Genomic DNA, 11,804 nt, shown 5'->3' on the forward strand with positions numbered 1-11,804 from the left:
GATGGACGTAGGCTAGAATCTCCCTGGTAAGCCACCTCATGGGCTACACTAGAAATGGGCTAGTCCAGGTGCGAGAGTTAGCCGAGAAGAGGCTAGATAGAAATGGGCCAAGCAGTGTTTAAATGAATACAGTTTGTGTGTTGTTATTTTGGGGGTAAGCTAGCAAGGCGGCTGGGGTGCCAGGGATGCAGCCCCGCCGCTCCTATTACAACACATCTTCATGTGTATAAACATGGCAATCTCTACTTTTCACCTTAAATAAATAAATCACTCCTTATACTGAACAGAGATGAATGCAAAGACTCATGGCTGTCCACAATGCTGAAAATTGAGGTCAGCTGAGAGCCTGACCCTAAATGAGATATATACACCTCCTCAAGACTCAGGATACATCATGGAAGAGCAAGCACAAGCAAAAAGATTGTAAGAGCCAGCAGTTAAGAAGAAGGGCTGCAAAATATCATCTTTTAAGCATGACACAGCCATGGCAATCATGAACTCATAGCAAATGTGCCTACTGAATGACTATGGGGTCACACATGGTGGGCCCACCCAACCATCAAATATGGGGGGGTAGGTGGCTCACAGAACCCAGTTGCTTACCGCTGACACACTGACACCTATCAGATTCTGAGAGATGGATGTATAGTGTCTAGTTGCTCCACCCCTGGTGAGACCACCAGACTCAAATGAGTCAGTTCCAAACTCAGCCACACAGACATTCCTGATAAAGTCTGGAGGACACTAAACAAAACAAACACTAGTAAAAATGCTAAGGAGATTAGTGAGAGAGGGGAGAGCTGGTAGGGACAAGAGGGAGATGAGAAAGAGGTAAGACTCAGCAACTAGAATGATGTTGGAAGTGCAGGGATCTGTGCATTCAGGTCACCTAGCTCTTTCATTGCCTATTAATTTTAGTTTATAAAAATGTGACCAGAAATTTTTATGGTATTCAAATTGAATAGTGCCAGAAACAACTTCTAAGCATATACATTAATTCCTTAAATTGACTACTGCAGCTTTTTGTCAACATGAGTCTACATTCAGGCACTTGGTAGGTGGTAGGCGGGCTTCTACCTAGAGATCTCTATTCATCTGCCAGGCACGGAATGGGAGAGGCAGGGCTATCTGTGTTATGTTATGTGGATAGTATTTGCACTGTTTGTTCCATATCTCCAGTAGACTGAGTGGTCTATGCTTTCAGTACACGTCAAAGGACAGACAATACATAGTTGATTCTATTGCTCTGTCAGCATGAGCTACCGACCTGCAATCTGACTTTTCTGAAGGTTGAAGCCATGTACCAATCTACTTTGGAGAAACCCTACACCAGCCAGGAGATCCATAAAGATGATATAGAGTTTGAACCTCCAAGAGCATTTCTATATTGCAATGTGATCTGGGATGATATATATGCCAACATAAACTGAAAAATGAGATGAGGTGGTAGAGTAAACTTTAGGAAGAATGGGAGACAGATGATGGAAACTTTTGTTACCTCTTATCTTCTCTGCATCACTCAGCATTTATTCTTAGTTTAATTAAGAGAAACATGAGACAAAATTTTGATTAGAACATAAAACAGACAAGTGGACCAATGAAGACAGAAGAGAAATTATGTTAAGAGACCTAAAATATGCATGAGAACTTGGGGTGTTAGAGCAGGCATTCAGAACAGTGAAGTAAAGGTGTAACATTTAGATAAATACAGTTAGAACCAATGGCAGCAAATTAGAGCAAGGGCAAAGTTGGATCTTTGACTGAACTGATGACTATACATTAAGATAAATCGATATAACTTCATTTTTGAAGAGAGAAACAGTGGAAATGCTCAAAGACGTGTAGGTTTTTGTGAATGTCCTAGAAAGAAAATAAAAAGGCTTAACTGTGATCTACAATCTGGAAGCCATAGAAGAACATATTGACAACCTTGTTACATAAAATTAAAAATATATTCCCAAGATAAAAACAAATCTCAAATGAAAAACTTCATGGGCAAAGTCAAAAGACAAATGTCAAATTAAGAAAATATATCAACATCACATATAAGACAAAAGAATTATTCTTTATAAGGTGTAAGTAGCAACTAGAAATTGAGCTGAAAAAGGCCATTAATCCAACCGAATAAATGGGCAGTTCACAGAAAAAGAAATATGACTGGCACTTAAAATGTGTAAAGAAACTGCAATAAAAGAAGAAAAATGTGAATTGGAACTCTACCTTTTCACATACCTCACACTGACAAAAAGGAAAAAATTGTTACCATGCTGTGTTGATCAGAGCCCAAAGAAACAGATTCTGTTTCCTGGACAGAGTGTAGCCTGGTACTACCCTTTAGAAGGAACTAGGCAATGGTCATCCAAAACCGTAGATACATTTCCTGTTAAATACAGTGATCCTGCTTCTGAGAATTTAGATTACAGATACACTGCCTCAATCAAATGAGTCACTTACAAGGCTAATCACTGTTAAGTTGCTTATAACAACATACAAAAATAAGACAGGAATGTGTGTAAGGGCCATAATATAGCCTCAAATTGGAATAAGATGCCTCTTGGCTTATGATGGGTTTATGTTCTTATAAACTCAGAGTAAACTGAAAACTTGTAAGACAAAAATGCATTTATAACTTTGCCTACTGAAAACCAAATCTGCCAACAGACGACAATAAGTGTTAATTTCCCCTCTGTGAGTCTGTGACTGAGAGTGTCCTGCCAGTGACCAACATCTGAAGAGAATATTACACCAAATAACGCCAATTTTAGAAAATATCAGAATTAGAAAAATAAATTATATTGGATAAGTTTGAGTTTTACACAATTCTAAAGTTGAAAATGTCTAAGTTGAATGATTGTTTTGAAACGGTATTAATCAAAAAGCCATAAAGAGAAGGCAAGGGCTTCTATGACTCTACAATGGAAGTGATGCCCAGATACAATGTTGGTGAGAGCAGGTCAGACAAGTAGCACACTACTTCTGTCACACACAGAAAGAGGGAAAGAGTACAGACACTAAACGCCATTTGGATCTGACAGAAATTCATTTCCTAGGGAGATGAGGGACTAGCAGTGACGATGTACAAGTATCAGGCTTCGTGTCTGTCAAAAATAAAAGAATCTGTTGGGGTGAATATGATCCAAGCATAGTGTATGAAACTATAAAAGAATGGAAACTCTTATTAAGTAAAATAGCCTGAAAAATGTAGGAGAAAATGAAACTAAACCATTACTGGATTTAAGAACTTTGGAGATGCATGCTAGTCTGTACATTAATTCATTTTTAAGGTGAAGAAATCTTGGCCATAATCTAGTACAGTATGCTAATGCTTCAAGAATGATGTATTGGAGTAAACTAGTGAATTATTAGCATACAGTATAAAGAGTATTTTACACAAATTTATGGTGAGGTTAGTTTATATAATTAATTTTAGATACATGTTTCAAGGATACTACCCAGAGAGTCCTTAGCTGGTGGACATTTTCCTTTAAGCACTGGAAGATACAGATTTGGATTTATTTTTTCAAAGCCCAAGAGGAGGCTGAGAGCTCTGAAGATCAAGGAGCCCTTCAGATTAAAGCCATGCTTCGCTTATTGATTTGTCAGCACACATTGTAAATTTACTGTAAGACAGCCAATGCTAGATGCACCAAGACGACATGATGGCTGGACCTTAAAGGATTCCATGACATACATAACCAAAGGCATAAATAACTTACTGAACATGCTGTCCCATACGTGAAACATATTTGGAAATCAGAAATGACAAGGCAATGTCCTCCATTCCCAGGAACAATCGGTTTTAGAAGTAGAGAATTCTAGAGCTCCTATATGTTTATCTTTGCCTACTCTGGACCTCTTGGGGCTGACGGAGTAGTGTTATTAAATACAGGTGTTACTGGAAGGGCACCTCGGCTGCAGTAGTTCAAATCTAGACTTGACCAGTTACTACTGGACGAGACTGAACATTGTACTTCAGAGAAGAGAATGCCTGAGAGAAGTGCAGACCATCAATTCGTGAAGAGATATTTTGCTCTAACAGAAAAAGTGAAAATTTTGTTTCCCTCTGTCAGGACAAAGAAACACGCAAAAGAGGTGACGTTTCCCAAATAGCAGCGATGCCTAGTGGTAGGAGACAAGACTGTACACATGAAATTAGATTTCAGGATCGAGGTCTATCTGTCTGGGGAAAGACCTGTTAGCAGAGAAGAGAGGTAATGCTGGCCTGCCCACTTTCTGTAAGCGTTGGCCTCTTTTCCCTCCTCTACAGAACCATACCTTGGTGGGTGCTACACAGTCCACATGAGCTTCATAATACCGAGGGATGTGAAAAAAGAAAAAAAGCATGAAATCATTAGGAACATGGAAGTGACCAGATGAGTTTTGATTAAAGCGATGAAAATAAATATCAGTCCGGAGAGACAGCTTTTCTGTTTAGGCTACTTGTTCCTGCATAGGACCTGTGTCCAGTTCCCAGCACACACATGGTGGCTCACAGCCCACTTATAACCCCAGTCCTGGAGTACTGATGTCCTTTTCTGATCTCCAGAGACACTAGACATGCATGTAATACATATGCACGCATGTTGAGAAGAGATTCATACATGAGAAAATAAAATTAATATGTTTTTAAAACTTAGAAAATTCAAGACTCACATTCCACATACCTGCTGGATATATTCACAGTGCACAAAAGAGGGCAGGCCATGTTGACAGAGGCACTGGACACATAAGATGCCATGATTAATGAAATAATTAAACTTGTCATCACTTTTCATGGGGATTTATAAAAAAACAATTTTTCCAAAACTTGAATTTAGTTAAATTAAAGAGGCTCTTACTACTATATCCATTGCTGTCACCAGGGATACAGAATACCCTTTGCAAGCTTTTAATCTCACTGATGATATGTATAAGATATATACGTGTTTATGTACATATATGCATACATATATCAATTTAAATTAAAGCTTTTGAGAATTTCATGCACGAATACTCTATTCACATCTTCCCCACTCCTTCCCCTTCATCTCACCCCATAGCCTCCAATTCCATCAATTCATGACCTTTTCTTCTTTAATTACCATTTTTATATTGATGAAATAATTTGAAAACTAACTCAGAGGGGAATTTGAGAATGAGTTTAAATGCATCAGGCAGTGACAAAAAAACAACAGGGCAGGCAAGTTTGAGGTCTCGGAATTCTCTTGGAAGAAGAAAGGAGGGAAGAAAAGAAAGTTGTGCTTTGCCTGAAGTACAAACGGATACACCACGGAGGACAAAGTAGGCACACTGGATATAAATGGAAAGAAATGGAATTCCAGGGCCGTCGATCCTTGTAGGTTTTACTGAAGAAAATGCAAAATGCTTGTATACAAAAACACAGCCCTGTTTCTCAGGAGTGACATGAATCTTGGCTATGAAAGCAATGCTCCACTGTTTGACCCAAACAAGAAGGAAATATTTCATATTTTTCTTATTTATATAATTGCCCTGTGTGGCATAGAATATTTAAACCAGGAAAGAATAACTAGTCACATTAACTGGTACCAGTAGGCCTGTTAGCTTTGTGTTCTGAAAGGAACGGCTAGCAGCATTCATTGCTCTCAGTGTATGTTTTAATTTGGTTAGTTTTGGGGCCAGGCAAAAGGAGCTAATCATATTTCCTATCATTGGTGTGCTCTGTAACCTTACAGACCATTTACAGCATCCTCCGTTGTTTCATGTTCAAATAATTAATTCATTCAAATAGTCTTTAGCCCTTAAGGAATGGTCAGTGCTGCTTTATCTCTGACCAACAAGGAAAATGAAATGGATGGTTTGAAACTGAGTGACAAGCAGCTTAGACGTTTTCCACCAGAGTGCTTAAAATGGGCCATCTTTAAATTATTTTTAAATTGTTTATCAATATTACTAACTACTGACCGCATTATTTGTCTGAGAGGAAGCTCGCATGATATTTATGTGTCTCTATCAGTGCCTGGGAAACACATGTCTACAAAGGATCTTTTCATTTTCTTTCTCCTTACCTAATATTTCCCTATTTCAGTCTTAAATTTAAGCCATGTGCAGAAGGTGAACAAATGACAGAATTTTGTCCCTGCTTGCCAGTGGACAAGTAATGAAGACAGGGAGGTGCCCCAAATCAAGCCAATACTTCGAGGAGCTGAGCTGGAACTGACCCGGAAGCCTCCTCCATGAGCACTGGTTCTCATAGTATCTGAAGTTGCTCTCCAAGATGCCAATGGAGAAAATCTATCAATAGTCCTCCCCAGCTAAAAGTCTACGGATCACAACAATGTCCAGCATGGCAAGATTCCAAAGAAGTAATTGTAGGAGATTGGGCCAACCAATAGATGTCTAATTGAACCTGAGACCTACACAAAAAAGGAGAATTCACATGTCAACTACTTGCAAACTAGTCAACTACTTGCAGCTGGAAAGATCATGAGACCCTAGAGGAGAGTCAGATGCTGCTGCCTTCCTAAATTGATATATTTCTATTTATTATATAAATATATTAATATTCTTAATATTTATCCCTATACTTACTGGCAAATGTAGCTCTCACTCCTCACCAAAGAAGATATTTTTTTTTTTTTTTTTACAGAAAAAGGAAACCATTACAGAAATCCAGAACTGGCCAAATGCAGAGAACAATTGCCTGTGCCCAAGTTTGACTGATATGACTACAGCTCCGCCCCTGCACTGAAGGCTTAGCGAATATCACAGGACATGGGGTGAAAAGGTTGTAAGATCAGAAGACCAGGTCATCTACTATAAGACTGTGTTTTCTATATATGGAAGGGGGTTGCATCCATGAAGTCTCAGTATGGCTCCTTAAACAAGATCTACGTAACGACACCATCATTTGTCAATATGGGTCGGGGAAATCTTGGGCCCCACCCTAGACTGGCTATAGGAAATCAATGGCCACCGAGAGAAAGAGCATTGGTCTTCTCCGTGGATGAGATGGTCATTCAGTCCTCAGTGAGCTCTCAATACCTACATATACACACAAGCAACAACAACACAAATACAGGAACTTGGATGTTGAAGCTTTAATAAGGCAGCATGTCAGGAGCACAAGTGCTAGGCTGATGGGAGCCCCAGAAAGACAGGACCATGCTGTACGGGGAAATGATGAAACTTCGTAGGAGTTGGGAAGTCACTTAGGAGCTATCTGTATCTCCGAGGAAGAAAATGTAGAAGAATGGCCAGGGTGAAGAAAGGAATGTGTAAATGGAGAAAATGCTTCATGTCTGATTTCTGCACATAGCTTAGGAATGTACGCACATAGAAAGTGGGAAGTGGAAACAGGGAATTAGCACGGAAGGAAGTTGTGGGCCCATCAGGAAGTCCTGTGTATACATTCTGCCAGACTGATGAACTCTTCTGAAGGATGTGGTCAGTTTTAGCATGGGCAGTCGTATGCAGATAGCATGATTAGTGAACATGGAAACCAGGACAGGAGTCTATAAAAGACTCAAAGTTTGAACGTGAACAGCAGAAGTGAAAAGGTAGAATAAAATATGTGGTGAAAAATAATTCCTTCAAATATAATCTCAGTGGGATAATGAATGGATTTCTAGGTGATGACGAGGATGGCATTTTACATTTATTTGATCAGCACACAGATGCTAACTAAATGTTCATTATAACATTTAATTGATATTTTAGAATGACATTTCTTTTTTAAAAGATAGAATCATTTATTTTTATGTAATTTTTAATTTTTTTACATTTTTCTTTAATTTTGAAAGCTCATAGGCGCTTGCAATGAAATATGATGATATGTATTCTCTGTCTCCCCCTCTGAACTCCCCTATATTCCCCCCCCCAGGATGTTCCCTTTCAACTTCATATCTATTTTTTCTTAAGTAATCTCCTAAGTCCGCTTAATGATGCCCATATGTTCAGGGAAGTGGGACCATCTACAGCAGCAACCTACTAGTGACCATATCCTCAATAAAGAATGATTTTCTCTCCCTCAGCAACTATCTATTTCCAATTATTTCTTGGTTGGGGTGGGGCCTGGAGTCATTGGTCTGTTCCATGCTAGGATTTTGCTGGCTTAGCTTGATCAAAAGTTCAGGTGACCACAGCCACCGTGAAATCGAGACTGTAACAGCCCTGTTACAAGTGTCAGCTCAGCGCGGCACTTCTATAGCTTACACTTGTCCATATTGTAGATATCTTTAAAGCAATACCAAAATTTAGAAAAAGCCAAAGATTTTCATCAGTAGAGGGTCAGATGTGAGCAATCATTATGTTTTAATGACAACAATTCGATCATGTCATGTTTATTTTCTGTTTACATGCCTATTTTCGTGAAATATGTGTCTAGATCTTTTGCCTATATTTAAATATTGTTGAAATTTTAGAGATTTTGTGTATTTTAGTTATAAATTCTTTATCAGATAGGCTTTAAACAGCCATTTCTGTTAAGTCTTTGATTTGTCTTTTCATTTTTCTAGCACTATCTCAAGTTATTATGTCTTTAAATGCTATCACTACTAGGATTATGGTTCCTTTCCTCTGTCCTGAATGCTTTTAAAAAGTAAAAAAAAATAAAACCTTTTATTTGATGGACATTTAAAAATGATATCCATGAATATTACAGAAAATAGCAAATTTTTTATCATGTCACAGTTTTATCTTCAATTTGAACCACGGTCATTACAATAAGTCTAGACTCACAGATATCTCTATCATATATTTAATTTGGAAGAACTTTAAATCTTTGAGAAATGACAAAGGAAACCGACACATCTATGAAATTGGACATCAATCTGCCTGCCTGGGCTTTCGAAGCACAGGAAAATAGCATTTTCAAATAGTTAGCTGTCTCTTTTATTTATTGATCTCCAGCTAGAAATAAGGAGATAGTAAAATGCTCTCTCTGTATCTTTTTCACTGTATGAAAACAGGGCTACAGATCAATTGATTTACCATCACCATTGATTAGGTACCTTCCCTACTATCTCTATTGTGACATGAGACATGTAGTCATATAGATCTTTCATTAGGAAAGTCATTGAAAAGCTAAGGTTCATTGCATGCTCAAATGCTTTGTAGCCTACTCATTAAGCCATTAGCCAACCATTAATATTGCTTAACCTCAACCTTTACAGATAAAATAAGTTATTGCCACTTTATCTTCTAACTGCACCTTCGAAAAGTGAACAATTGCACGATTTTTGCTACAATCTGACTTAAATGTTCACAGGCAGAAGAATGGTTTCAGATAGCTAAGCTATTTGCACTAATAAAATTTATATGTGTATGCATAAAGAGTGGAAGATAACACAGATCAACACAAAGGATTTGTTACCTGGTACAACTTAAAATTGCTTCTCTCGCCACACAATTTGTTTTAGTATTTTCTGCATGTTATCGTTACTATCAATAACATTCATTGGAACAAGAAATTTTCTGTCTGATGTGCTGAGCCAATAACAAGAGAGAAGTGACAGCTCTCCAAAGAGAAGTTAATTACTTTAGAACTTTAATATCTCTGCATTTATCTTTAAATTCAAATGCCTGAATACTCACATTTAGCATCTGAATCTGATGATCCACTGTCTTCCTTGAAATAAGGCCAGAGAAATTGGAGTCTTAGTTATTTTCAATAGCATAAGCAAGAGTTTAGACATTTTGTGAAGTATTAAAAAAGTAGTAACTCCATTCGATTATTTACATTCTCTCATTGTTAATATGCTTCGGAACCAACTAATATACAACTATATAAAGATATTGAGTGCTTGCGTATAATTATTTAGGAAACATTTTTTTTTCAAGTAGCTTTTTCCACAGAAAAATTCAATTGTAAATCCAGAATCAACCAGTTCTCTTAAGTCTAGAATAGAGCAGATGAACACAAACAAACCCATAACTTTAGGGGCAAATATGCTTTCAAGAAAGTGAACCAAGTAGAGCATGTGACAAGGGAAACTATAAATAGGTCTCATAGTCCAAATTAAAGATAATAGGAAACACAAGGGATTCTGCATAACAATCAAATGTAAACAACTTTTACCAATGAATCAACAGGGGAAAATTCGATGTAATCTGGTGACTACATAAAATCCTGCCTTTCAGCATCAGTTTGGTCAAATCAGGGCCAAACATCTTTCTGTTTTTCAGGTTCTCACTTACTTAAACCTTTAGAATTTTTAGGTCTTTAACAATTAAGCCCTGGGTTATGTGACATCACATTGATGAATGAAAGTTAGGTATGTATAATACCATTATTGTAAGTGGTTTACAAAAATAGCATACAAACTCAAATCAACCTAAAGGGATAGCCCTGCAAGACCTAAAACATCCAATTATAGTTTGCATTTATTAAAATCATTTATAATGGCTTGTTCTTTCTCCATGGGCAGTCAGAGGAGCCTCGTAAGCAGGTAAATGTGATAAGAAGGAAAGCAGTGCCCTGGGCCATGCCTTTTGGAGGCATTTTAATTATTTTCAGTGTGCAATACAGATGCCGACACATGCACAGAGAATCACGCACATATCTCTTTGTTGAAAATTCGCCCTGGATCCAGAGGCATCGAAGAGGGTGGGGTGGACTTAGGAACAATGAAGCGTCTACGTCCTGGAAAATGAAAGGACTCCGGTACAAGGACACGTGGCTTTCAAGCGTAGCTGATCCACGTGGTCACTGCCCAAGCATCTGCCTGCCACATCTCCTGCACGTTATGCAGAAATGTGAAGGCTGGGCGATGTTTTTAAATCAAGGCAAGAAATGATCTCATTTCTTTGTTCAGTAAAACTGACATACAAGACTAGGTTTCCTACCCACAAAGCAAGAAGGCAGTTCTGCGTATTCCTCATCATTTTTCAATACTGACTCAGAAGAACTGTGATTCATAGTAGGTACATGACGTCTTGGCTAGGCCAGTGAGGAGAAAAGACAACACATTGGAAGGGCATTAGTCACAATGTTGGCTCTCTATCCCTTCAGAGCATCTGAATTGCTCCGAAAATATCACGGGCTGGAAAGTTCTGCTGCAGAGTTTCCCTAGCAGGCACAGGGTTCATGGTGCTTTCCTGGGTTGGTGCTAACATGGGGAGGAAATCCCAGATTGCAATCTCTCTCTCTCTCTCTCTCTCTCTCTCTCTCTCTCTCTCTCTCATCTCTGTCTCTCCCTCTGTGTTTCTGGCTCCCTTCCCTGCCTCCCCGCATGCACATGTGTGATGGGTGTGTTTGTTTTCCTTTTCTGTTGTTTTTCTGCTTGAGTGCTTGGGTGTTTTCAGAAGGAGAGGTTGTATCGTACCTTATGTATAGTTCAGAGTGGGCTCAAAATTTGCATGCAGCCCACTCTGATCTCAAACTGGTGATTCCCCTGCCTCAATCTGCGGAGTGTTGGGATTACAAACCTGTGCCACTATGCCCATCTGGCATTTACCATGTTATCTCTTTATTTAAACTTTTTTCTAGAAGGTGAGCAAAAGTGTCAGTTCAGGTCACAGTTTGGTGATGCAAGCCACTCTTGGATCCAAGTGTGCCTCCTGTCTTCATCGCGAAAACTTTGCTCTTAGGGGTGGGCTTTTCAAGAGGGAGAAGTCACAGCTACAGAGTCTTTATTTTGGAATTTTTTTTTATAACCAAAGCCCTTTAGCTTGATTTCTTCCCATGCTAAATAGAAACAAGAAAACACCTAGCTCTCATTCTGTTTGTTTCTGTCATTCATCTTCATTTCTCTCACCTCTTATTTGTATATTTATCATGTACGTATTTGCTATCACTTTACCTACTCTCCATTATTTGTTATCCATTGCTATATACATCTATCTAT

Source organism: Microtus ochrogaster, unplaced genomic scaffold (genome assembly GCF_000317375.1).
Source record: "Microtus ochrogaster isolate Prairie Vole_2 unplaced genomic scaffold, MicOch1.0 UNK2, whole genome shotgun sequence".
Classification (NCBI taxonomy): domain Eukaryota; kingdom Metazoa; phylum Chordata; class Mammalia; order Rodentia; family Cricetidae; genus Microtus; species Microtus ochrogaster.